This window comes from Rhinolophus hipposideros, assembly GCF_964194185.1.
Source record: "Rhinolophus hipposideros genome assembly, chromosome: 3".
Lineage (NCBI taxonomy): Eukaryota > Metazoa > Chordata > Mammalia > Chiroptera > Rhinolophidae > Rhinolophus > Rhinolophus hipposideros.
In genome coordinates this window covers 86,541,131-86,553,789 of record NC_138049.1, presented here as the reverse complement: position 1 = coordinate 86,553,789, position 12,659 = coordinate 86,541,131, and positions in this window count along the sequence as shown.

The window sequence follows — 12,659 nt, the reverse complement described above, 5'->3', positions numbered from 1 at the left end:
CTTATCCAATGCAGGCATTTTCTCCATAGGGCACATCACAGCTATCTTATGTTTAGGAACCCGAGATAGCACTTCAACCTAATGATTAAAGTTATTTTAAACAGCTAAGTCACCCCTCTCCACAAAAGCACAAAAATGCAAAAAACATGACACTTATAGACTGAAAAGAACCATTGTTTACAGTATGAGAGCTGAAACCAGAAGAAAGAGGGTTGACTTCTGTGAACTCATCTGAGAATAGGCATGTTGAGCTACTCAAAGTTTTCACACAGCACCTGTGTGTGAATGATGACAGAAGTTTGGGGAGTATTAATTTTGGAGTTACATGTAAATTTTAGAGAGTAAGCAAATTCACAAAAGTGGAATCCACAAATAATGAGGATTGAGTCTAGGTGTGTTTGGAATTCTGATTGATATATAGACAAATAGATGGAAAGAAGGATGGAAAGAAGAGGGGAAGGAAGAAAAGGGTGGAAGGAAGGAAAGAAGGAAGGAAGGAAGGAAGGAAGGAAGGAAGGAAGGAAGGAAGGAAGGAAGGAAAGAAGGAAGGAAGAAAGGAAGGAAGGAAAGAAGGAAAGAAAGAAGGAAAGAAAGAAGGAAGGAAATGTGTTTTTTGCACTTATGGAATCAAACTGAGTTGAACAATGAGACCTAAGAAAAAGCATGAAACAGCGCATGCAAATCTAGTTAAGGAGGGAATTACACAAAGTCTCAACGGGATGTGAACATAAACATGAATTAGAGCTACTGATTTTCAGATTGGTCATGTTAACTCATGTTACTCTTCCCTGATTAAGCAAGGACTGGGTCCATAAACAGACAGTCCCATCAAGACTTCAAACAATGGACAGCTGAGTTGCTATTATTAAAATAAGGTGTCATGAATATAAGGAAACAAAACAAAACAAAAAAACCCACAGGTGTATATTGCACTCCATACATCTGCTTCTTTAAACTTATACCAAAGAAAGATTTTAAATTTAGACTGAGGTTTACACAGAAAACACTTAAATAATTTAAGGGTAATTCATCTGATACAATTATATGCCACAATTTGAAAACAGAATTTAAGTGTACTACTACTTTTCTATTAGCACAGATCCACAGAGTTAGACACCTAACACAGCATTTATTTATTTCATTGTTTCCATTGGTTAGGAGTCCAGGCATGGTTGGATTGGATCCTCTTCTCAGTGTATCATAAGGCTGCAGTACAGGTGTTTTCTGAGCTGTGCTCCATTTTCACCATCCTCTTTTAAGCTCGTGGTTATTGGCAGAATTCAGATTGTGTGTGTGTGTGTGATTGTAAGACTGATGTCCCTGTTTCTTGGTGATTGTCAGCCAGGGTTCACTCTCTGCTCTTAGGGGCCAGTTGCATGCCCTTTTACTGCCTCTCAAAATGTGGCAGTTTACTTCTTCAAGACCTCCAAAGAATGTCTCTCTTTAGGGAAAGCCAAGGCCTTTTTATAAAGGGCTCGGCTGATTATATAATGCTTAACTAGCATAATATCCCTTTTGATTAACTCAAGAGACCTTAATTACATCTATAGAATACCTACACCTTATAATATAAAGTAGCAGAACTATGGGAGTGACATTCCATCATATTTGTCATATTCTGTTAATTAGAATCAAGTCATAGGTTGCAACCACCCTTGGGGGGAATGGGCAATAGAGGGCATCACACCAAGGACTGGGAATCAGCAGGGGCTTCTTAGAATTCTGTCTCTCACTTTGGGGAATATTCACATCTTTGAAAAGTGTTCAATATGTTTAAGAATATTCAAAGCAGCTTATCGAGTATTAAAATAAGTCACTATCAAAGAATAATAATGAAATAATCTAAATATAACTGGTTTTCTATGAGTTGTGTGAATAAGAGTAATTTTTCTTACCAATTTATTTATACATTCCATATTTTCTACAATAAGTAAGTGATGTTTTATGATTAGAAAATTTGTATCTTGGTTAAGAGCATAGATGCTGGAAGCAACTGCCTGAGTTTTAATCCCAGACCTGCAATTTATAAGCTCTATGATTAAGGTAAACTATCTGTATTGGGTCGCGATTTATTTTTGTAATAAAGAGTAAGACACCAATTTTGTTGACTGCTGATAGCTTTCAAGCCCTATCTTTTTGTTTGTCCCATTCTGTCCTTTGTCTAGAAAATCTGATAAGAAAGACTGGATTCCCCCTCCTTTTACTCTGGTGGGATGTTCAAACCATTTTCAGGAAACCTCACTTCAACTCCTACCCCCAAAACACCATAAAATTTCTGCCAGTCTCCCTTCTTTGCTCTCTCTCAAGCCATATTTTGGCCTGCTTAGGAATCTGCTCTCTGCTTTCCAGAAAGCCTCATTATGTGAATTACAAACATGTCCGTACCCTCTGTGTATGTGTGGTATCATTCTTTTCAACATCTGAACCAAATTTTGGTTGGGGAAGATCCATCTTTCATTTTCAGGGTGACTGCAATATTTTATTTCAGAAATTGAATTTAAAATAGGATCGACATAGTCTTATAAAGAGTACATTTATTAATGTATATAAAAGCACTTAAAAGAGAACATGTACATAATAAGCACTGTAAGTGTTAGTTGTGGATATTTATAAAACTTATTTCTGATCTAATGATTTACTTTATTTTGTTTATTCTACAAACCATCATTATTGTTGTTTTCCTTTTTAAATTAGTTTATTGGGTTGACAATAGTCAGTAAAGTTACATAGGTTTGAGGTGTACAGTTCTGTAATACGTCATCTATGATATATATCACATCATGTGTTCACCACCCAGAGTCAGTTCTCCTTCCATCACCATATATTGGATCCCTTTTACCCTCCTCTACCACTCCCCCTTCCTCCTTGCCTTTTGGTGACCACTAAACATTTTAGGAGGCCAACATTACCCTAATACCAAAACCTGGTCAGGATAAAAAAAAAAAAAGAAAATTACAGACCATTATCTCTGATGGATATGTATGCAAAAATCCTAAACAAAATTCTAGCAAATCGAAATGCAACAATGCATTAAAAAGATTATACATCATGACTAAGTGGGGTTCATCCGAGGGGCACATCATATTTGCATACGATTAAAATATGCAAATCAATCAATGCCACATAAACAAAATAAAGAACAAAAACCATATGATTTTATCAATAGATGCAGAAAAAGAATTTGACAAGATACCACATCCATTTATGATTAAAACACTTAATAAAATGGGTATGAATGAAAATACCTTAACATAATAAAGGCCATATATGACAAACCTTCAGCTAACACCATCACTGTTTCACAAAATATTTTTTTAACAAAAATATACATAACATGATATGCTATAGCAAAAACTTTTTAAAGTTTTTAGAAAACGCACATGATATACTGTGAACTAACTTATAGACTATATTGTCTTTTTGGTATTTCCCTAAATTAAAGAAGATGTTTGTTATGATTTGAATTATTTTGATTGTTTTTAATATTTAAAAAATATCCTATAATTATATATCAAACACTCATCTGTAATTTAAAGTTACAGATGTATTTGCTATCACTTTTCTTCACTCTAATGAGAAAGAAACAAAATGTTTTAAAATGAGTTAGTCCCAAGAATTTGTTCTTTTTAAGCAGCTTCTAGGGTTTATTTATTCACAGAGACCTCCTGGGCTTCCTATATGAGTGCCTACTGGACTGTAGAATAAAAAAAAAAAAAAAGAAAAGACGCTAGAATGATGATTTATAGCATTTAAGAATATTTATAAGTGCTATTCACACTTGTTAGAACTTGGAAGCAACCAAGATGTCCTTCAACAGATGAATGGATAATCAAACTATAGTACATCCATACAGTGGCAATTACTCAACGATAAAAATAAATGAACTATTAAGCCATGAAAAGGTGTGGAGTGTCCTTAAAAGCATACTGCTAAGTAAAAAGAAGCCAATCTGAAAAGACTACATAGTATATGACTCCAGCTATGTAACATTCTGGGAAAGGCAAAACCATGGCCTTTCCCAGAGGCCATGGGAAAGTAAAAAAATCTGTGGTTGCCAGGGGTTCCCAAAGGGAGATGGGAACAAATGGAGCACTAAGGAATCTTAGGATGGTAAAACTATTCTGTATGATATTGTAATGATGCATACATGACATTATACATTTGTCAAAATCCATAGACTACACTAGAAAGACTGTACCCTAACGTCAAATATGTACTTAATAATCATATATCAATATTGGCACATCAATTGCAGCAAATATACCACACTAATACAAAATGTTAATAACAGAGGAAATTGGGGGAGGGAGTGGAGGGAATGTGTGAGAACTCTGTGCGTTCTGATCAATTTTTCTGTAAACTTAAAACCGCTCAAAAATTAGTCTATTAATTTTTAAAGTACATTGTTGGAATGATGATTTATGGCATTAATCCTGAATTTCCTTTTTAAATTATCAAGGAATAATTCAATTATGCTCATCATTATATACGTAGTAAACATTTTTATTGCACTTATATTTTTTTAAATTGTTTTGTGCACTGTATCTATGACATCTACCAATTCAAAACATTTAATTAGATCAGTCATATATTTTCTAAATAATGTAGGTAAATGATTCTCACCTTTTTCCCTTAAAATTAAAGATTCTCAAAGGCCCTTTTCATGTGCTGTATAGGTTGTAAATTCATTACACAAGTGAGAAAAATCACATTGAATCAGAAGTATTTAAGTTATAGTAAAATAATAAAGCTAGTAAGAAAATCCATTCCTTCATTTAATCACTAGCATGTACTATTCCCTTGTGTAGAAGCAAACCCTTAAAACAAGACTCTGTTTCAATGAGTTCTGCGTTTGTGATTCACCATATAAGTGATATCAGTATTTGTCTTTCTATGTCTGACTTATCTCACTTAACATAATGCTCTAATTTAGCATAACACTGTCAATTATTATAATGCTGTCACCCCGAAGGTCCATTCGTGTGCAACTGAAGCATTTTCTCCTTTCTCTTTGCTAAATACTTTTCCATTGTTTTTCCATCTTTATCCATTCATCCCTTTAGGAACATTTAGTTTGTTTACATATCTTGGCTCTTGTGAATAATGCTGCAATAAACATGGGAGTGCAGATAATTCTTCTACTAACCTGTTTTTATTTCCTTTGGATATTTTACCCAAAAGTAAGGTTGCTGAGTCATACGATATTTAAGTTTTTGAGGAACCTCCATACAGTTTCCCATAATAGCTGAACCAATTTACATTCCTACCAACAGCACACAAGTGTTCTCTTTTCTTCATTTTCTTGCCAACACTTATCTCTTCTTATTGAAGCTAGTCATTCTAGCTGTGAAGTGATATCTTATTTTGGTTTTGATTTGCTTTCCCCTGATGATTAGTGATTTGATTCTGTTCTTGAATTTCAGCAAATGAGGTATGTTTACTTCTTTCAACTTACCATGCAAATTATTCCTTCTTCATTTAAATAATTGCAGATAGAAGTGATTTAATTTATTCCCCGGCACAAATATGTTTCTCATAACAAAAAGCTCATTCAGAAGCAGGGGAGCATGAAGATCTGGGTCTGTGTCTTTGTGTCAATGGGGTGTGTCAAGGAGCAATTACAGTCAAGTTCTCTGGAAATATTACATTAAAACCTAAAACTGCTTTGTGTCTCCCTGGCTTTGTGTACAGTGTGTGTGGTTTACCTCTTACCTGGTGCATAATAGAAGCTCAAGAGAAGTTTGTTATACATACAGCATAATAGTAGCCAGAGCTAAACTGGCTTGTATGTTATCTTTGGCTCTAAGCATCATTGTTTACTTGATGAGCTGTTTGAATGAGTCACATCACAGCTCTGAATTCAGTTTCCTCATCTGTAAAATGAGAATAAAGAGACCCACATTTTCGATATGAAATAAGGTATTATAAAAATGTAAGCCCCACAAAGGCTGTATTTTTTCTTTCTTTCTATTTAGTTAACTACTGTAAGTCTAGTGTTTAAATTGTGCTTCATACACATCTGACGTTCAATTTGTATTAGTTGAGTGAATCAAGTTTCTAGTATTTGCTGGATTATTATAAGTCATTTCAAATAGTTTTAATTTTTAGAACAATTCCATAAGGTAGGTGTTATTATTATTAGTATTGTCATTTTGTGATGAGAAAGTTAAGTTAAAGACAAGTTAAATGACCTAAAAAGTGGAATAAAGAACTTCTGGGGGGTGGGGGGGTGGGAGATGAGGGTAAGGGGATCAAATATATGGTGATGAAAGGAGAACTGACTCTGGGTGGTGAACACACAATGGGATTTATAGATGATGTAATACAGAATTGTACACCTGAAATCTATGTAATTTCACTAACAATTGTCACCCCAGTAAATTAAAAATAAAATAAAATAAAGAACTTCTTACCCAGGCATCTAGGTTTGGTGGTTCATGCTCCTAATCTCTCCACCACATTCTGTCAGTAAAATATCCCGTCTTGAAACAGTAAACATTTAATAAAGAATCATATTTATTATATGAGAGTTATTGAAACTGGAATTTCTGACTCAATTAGGCTAGCACGTCCATTTAAAATAAGGGGCCAGTAATATGAAACTTAAAATTCCCCAAATAGTTCTACCTTAAAATGTGTGTGTGTGTGTATTGTGTTTATTTTTTTGTAATGAAGAGCTAAGGAAAGCCTTAATTCACATAAAGACAACTTTCATACTTAGGTAAAGGTGATCAATTCCAAAACATCTAACAGATTTGTATGGACCACATCAGTATTTTCAAGCTATGGGTCATAAAGTGAAATTCTATGCTTATTATTTTTAAAATATACAAAAAATTCTACTTTACATGTAATATAAATGAATCTATACATTGAATCACATTGCAAATATTTTTTTTACTGTGGACATGGTCTGCAAAAGTTTTGTTGCCACTAGGCTTAGCCTATGTAAGGTTTTATTGTTGAAATTACAGTCATCCTCACCTTCACCTGCCAGCATTGTCTTTGAAAATTTATGAGCTAAAGTTTACTAGTTTTCCTTGGAGAATTAAAAAAAAAAGAAAAATGAATGTGTAAATAAGTTGTAATGTTTTAGGAATGCCACCATATGCAGTTTATTTTTCTAGGGGTAGACTGAGAGCCCTAACCTAGGAAAAAGAACAAACAATAAAGAGGGCTCTTGGCAGTTTATATCCAGGTTCAATTGCTGTGATCCCCCAGTTTCCAAGTTGGAAAGTTATTTTCCTAACCCTTGGTCTGGGTATCTGGTAGCTCAGTTACAGATAACAATTCCCACCTTCCTAGTAGCTAAATGTGTCCATGCAACTGGGTGATTAGGCAATGGGATGTGAATAAAAGTTATATGTTCAACTTGTGCTGTAAATGCTTAATAAATGCAGACGCCTACACTTCACCTGATTTCCTTCTCAGGTGAGAATATAGATGTGAAGGTGAGGCAGATTAAACTATGACGGAAAAAGTTCAACACCCTTGGTGATGACAGAGTAACAGATTGGAAGGTCCCTGGGTCCCTGACTACCCTCAGGGAATAGTTATCTTCTTCCGCACTTGTATCCTTCACATTGCTGTCTTATTTCAATCATGAAATGTTGAGATCTGTGTATACCAGCAGGTTAGCTTATACACCAAATCATATATTCCTTGTACTAAAATATAGATACCAACACAATCACTACAATAATTCACAATGAAAATAGCAACCACTCATTGAGCCCTCCTCTGTGCTTGACTTTGTGCTGTACTTTTTGAATGCATGATTTCGTTTATACCTCAAAACTACCCAATGCTATGTATATTATTATGAGACTCAGATGGAAATTTGCTTAAACAGTCTTCTCTCAGTCATTAGTCAAGAGGTGAGAAAGCTAAGATTGAAGCCCAAATCAGTATGACTATAAACCTTGTGAATTTTAATGCAAATCATTTCCACTTTGAGCATTTCCAACTGTTAATTTAGTGCCTCATTATAAAATGAGATCTTTTATACCAACTCTCGTGACATCATTAATGAATTTCAACTGAAAGCAAATGTTGTGTTTTCATGAAATTAAATTAATTTGTGCTAATTTTATTATTTTCCATTTTGTTTCATTTATTCATAAAATTTCTATTTGAATATTTTGTGAAGGATGTTGCTAGAGTCAGAAAAACCAGACCAGGAGCACAGACCATGCAGTCAGATAGGAAGGGGATAGTATATAAGTGAATCATTACAACACTTATAAACAATATACAATTAAATGGTTATAGAGTAGGAAAAATAGAGATGGCTAGGGTGGCTAGACAAAACTTTGTGTAGTGTGGAAATTTTAATTGACTTTAAAGAATAATAAGATGTGGAATGCCCAGAGAGGGACATTTCAAGTGGGAGGTAAACAGTATAAGCAAAAATTTGGAGCAAAAAATGAATGCAGTAGAAAAATACTGAGGAATTGATTCAGTGGAATTGAAAATTACCACTGAGAGTAACACAATAAAGGGCTCTCCATACAAGTTGAGGCTAGAAGGTAGGAAAACTGGTGATCAATCTACAGTGCTAGATTTTTAAAAAAATCTCAACTAGAAAGGTCATTGAGATCATAAGACTAAACTAATATTTTAGAAAGATTAGTTGATCTGATTTACTATGGATTATATTCAAAGGAGAAGACACCAAACAGAGAAAAAATCGTTAAATTTTTGTTGAAGTAATCCAGGAATGAGGTACACAAGCACCAACTTACAAGCATGGCTATAGTAGAGATAAATTCAAATGTAACAATATTATAAAAGAAAAAGATGCAGGACTCAGAGACTGACTACTAAAAGGGATGCTGCAAGCATTTTCTCTGGATCACTATTTACTATATCTGTTTAAAAAATCACAGAGCTATGTACAGCTATTATCACTAATCACTAGATATGTTTATTCTCTTGGACTAATATTTAAGAAGTTAGGAGGGTTGAGAGTGGAAGCAATACTATCACATTGGGGGATATTGAAGGACAGTGCCGAATAAGCTGTGAGGGTTGGGAGATGTAAAAGAATATCCAGGTTAAGTATCTAAGTGTCTTTCTTTATCTTCTATTTTCTTTCCTTTCCTTTCCTTCCCTTTCCCCTCCCCTTTCCTTCCTCCCTCCCTCCCTCCCTCCCTCCCTCCCTCTCTCTCTCTCTCTCCCTCCCTCCCTGCCTCCCTCCGCCCTCTCTCCCTCCCTCCCTCCCTCCCTCCCCACTCTCTCCCTCTCCCTCCCTACCCCCTCCTACCCTCCCTTCCTCTCCCACTCCCTCTCTCCTTGTTTGTTTTCATAATTTCAGAAGCAAATACCAAGCTTTAAAAAGATTGAGAAATGATCCTAAATTAGATTATCCAATTTGTCTCAAAATTATTAATGACTGAGTTATCTTAGTAATTTCATAACTGACTAGTTTTTGTTGTATGCATAAGAAAATTGTTAACTTCACTGTTTAAATGTCAGTTTAAACATGAGAATCCTAGGTAGTTTTTGCTTTGCCCTGCAGCCTTCTTTCCCTAATCCCAAAATAATTCATTAGTATTAAGATCGATTCTCACCTTCAATGCAATGTATGCTGGATTGCATAATCATCTATATTTTATACTTCCCCCCATCCCCCCCCAAAAAAAAAGATCTTCCCAGATACATACTACTGTGTATACTTTTTAGCCACAGGTAAAAGAATAAAAACTTTCTTCTCAAACTGAATTTGGAATTTTTCTACATAAATTTTATTTTGACTGCAGATATATCCATATCTTTTTAAATACTATTTACCAATTGGCTGAATTCCAATTCTCAGTATCTGTTATCTCTTGACATATACCAAGAAATTTGATTTACGTATCAATCTTTTTAAAGTCTTCCTTACCACAGAGAATGTAGAGTGAGAGTTTTAAAGAAATTACCTAAACAGAGCTCCAGCACTAATGCACTACCACACAGTTAGTACTTTTCCCCAAACCTCTAATATGATGGTAATATAGCACAATAAAATTTCAGGCTGCTCACTTGAAAAATAAAATGCTTAGTCAGGTGTACTACAAGTGCTTTAACTTTTTTTTTTTTTTTTTTTTTTTTTTTACATTTAGATTATTTTTCCGAAAACCTCTATTTGGTCCAGAAGTATAAACAGTCTAATTCTAAGAAACCAATAAAGTATACCTGTGTGTGAGGAGAAGTCAAGATGCAGGGATAGGGAATTAAAAATGAAAAGTTTTGCTTCTCTCTTCATCTCTCTCCCTCTAAATGAGCCAATTTTTATGTATGTGTGCAAAGGCTCAGAATTATCCTGTCACTCAAAGGTAGAAAAGAAGAGCATCTGAAGAGAAGGAAAAAGTTTCAGAGAAAAGTCTATAGCTGTTTCAAGGGTCAACCTGTAGGAATTTGTGCCTAACAAAAATGACAGGGACAATAAAAACATACTCCTTACCTGTGAAACTAACATCTATAAGCAGAGCAGAAAACCATGGGTGCTTATTGCTGAAATATAGCTGGTGGCTTTATGTTGATAATTGTAATAAAATCAATAGCTCAGGAAGTAGATGGAACAGAAACAAGTCAGGACCGAGTATGAAATTTTGGCAATTAGTGTGTGGCATTGAATCTTGTAATCACAATAGCTTAATTTTTCAACATGACAATAAATAAAAGATGTGGGACCAAAAAAAAAAAAAAAAAGTGAACATTGACATCATTGAACCAGAGAACCAAGTGCAAAGAGTAAACAGAAGATATTAAAAACCGAGGTCAGCAAAGGATAATGCAACCCCAAACTATTTACAGATACTTTGTGGTGAAGGCTGTGTTAGTAACAGCAGAGATCATTTTGTGGTGAAAATAAATCTGAGGCAGAGAACAATACCCAAGAAATCTGGGAGCTCAAGATACTAGATGGGCAAAAATCTGTAAGAAACTCAAGAAACTGAAACCACAGTTCACAGAAAGAAAGAAGCCAGCACCAAGGCTGAGGTTTTCTCTCTAGAAGTTTGTGAAGAAAGAGCTTGCCAGTTCTTTACTGTGGAAGGATTAGTGATTAATGAAGATCTCATCTGTGATCCACCCATGGTAATTCAGTGTGCATACATATGTTTAAGTAATTGCTGCACAAAAATTCTATTAACTAAAACACATAATTCTTTCTTACACATAATTATTTCTGGTTTCTAATGTCCATAGTTAACACATCATCCTGGCATTGTAAAGGAGATATGTCTAAAATAAATGGGCAGCTGGCCATACCATCAGAATCTTGGGATTTAGGTAGAGCCCATTTTGTATGGGTCCTTTGGGCCATCATATGGGCAGGCCTCATTCTTCACATTGACTGTCAAAGAATGAAAGAAAGATCATGTGAGTAGAAAAGAACAAAGAGGAAGAACAACTTGTTTTTTATTATTTAGAACATGACTTTTTTCCTACAATTTTATGAATAAATGCAAATCCTCCCACAAACCCTCCCCAATTTTTCTTCTTCTACCATTTTATTTTCTCTAAATTATTTTTTTTTACATATGACTCTTCTAATATCTCTAAATTTTGAAATGAAGAAATAGACGCTTTGCCTTCCTTTTTATTTTAAATTGAAATCTTAGGTTACAAGTTCATAACTATAAATATTCTTTGTCGCCCTTGTATCTGTCTCTCCATTATTATTTGTTTAAGGAGGTATAAAAAAAATGACTTGTAGGAACCCATTGCTGTTTATTTTTAAAGGACAACTATCCCAGACTGAAGGCACACTGAAGCTCTTTGAAAACAAAGTTGTAAAGAGGACTTTTTAGTATGCTAAAATCAGTTGGCTGTTTAAAACCCTAGTTAATGAGGTTTCTGTCATTTCCTGTACTATATAATTGTAGCCACTATGGTTAGTGCCGCATTCACATCCTTCTCACGCTTTATGGGTACCTTTCAGGCCCATTTCCAACTTCCAGTAGCCAACATTATTTGCTTACGGGCTCTCCTTGGTATAGGAGCCCATGAGTCTGAGCCCAGCACTGAGGGAACAGTTCAGAACTTGCATTGTTCTGGGAGAAACCAGTCAACAGGAGCTCTCTCAGTCCTTAACTCCATATTTTACACTTGTTCCTCAAGTTTTCCAGAAAACTCAATTTCTAATTGCCCACAATAGTAATTTTCTTGATAATGCAGCATTTAATCTCCTCTTCTCCTTTTCTGTCCCACTTCCCTCCTCCCTCCTCTATATTTCTTGAAAGTGCGTCCCAAATAAACTATTTCTGCTCAAATACTAGCTCAGGGTCCACTGTTGTGGGAACTCTAACAGTCTCTCTCTGCATCATCCAAAGTTTTTATGGAAATGGTGAAGTAGTAATTTTGTAAGTAAAAAGAGTCAAAAAAGGGTTTTTATTACAGAGCTCTTTATGTGAATGTTTTTGGATGAAACTAATCAGAGTGATTTCAAATGAGGAAAATATTTTATTTCAAATGGAGCAGAAGCAGTGACACCTTAGTAATGTAAAACCTATTATTTTTTAGTTAAGTTTAAAAATAAAAGTGAAAAACTCTTTAAATGACTCACAAAAAAACTCTGATTCTATTGATTCTTATTTCAGTTGATTTTATTTCAATTCCGACCTTCATTAAAACAGCACAGTGGACAATATGAACATAAATAAACACAGGTC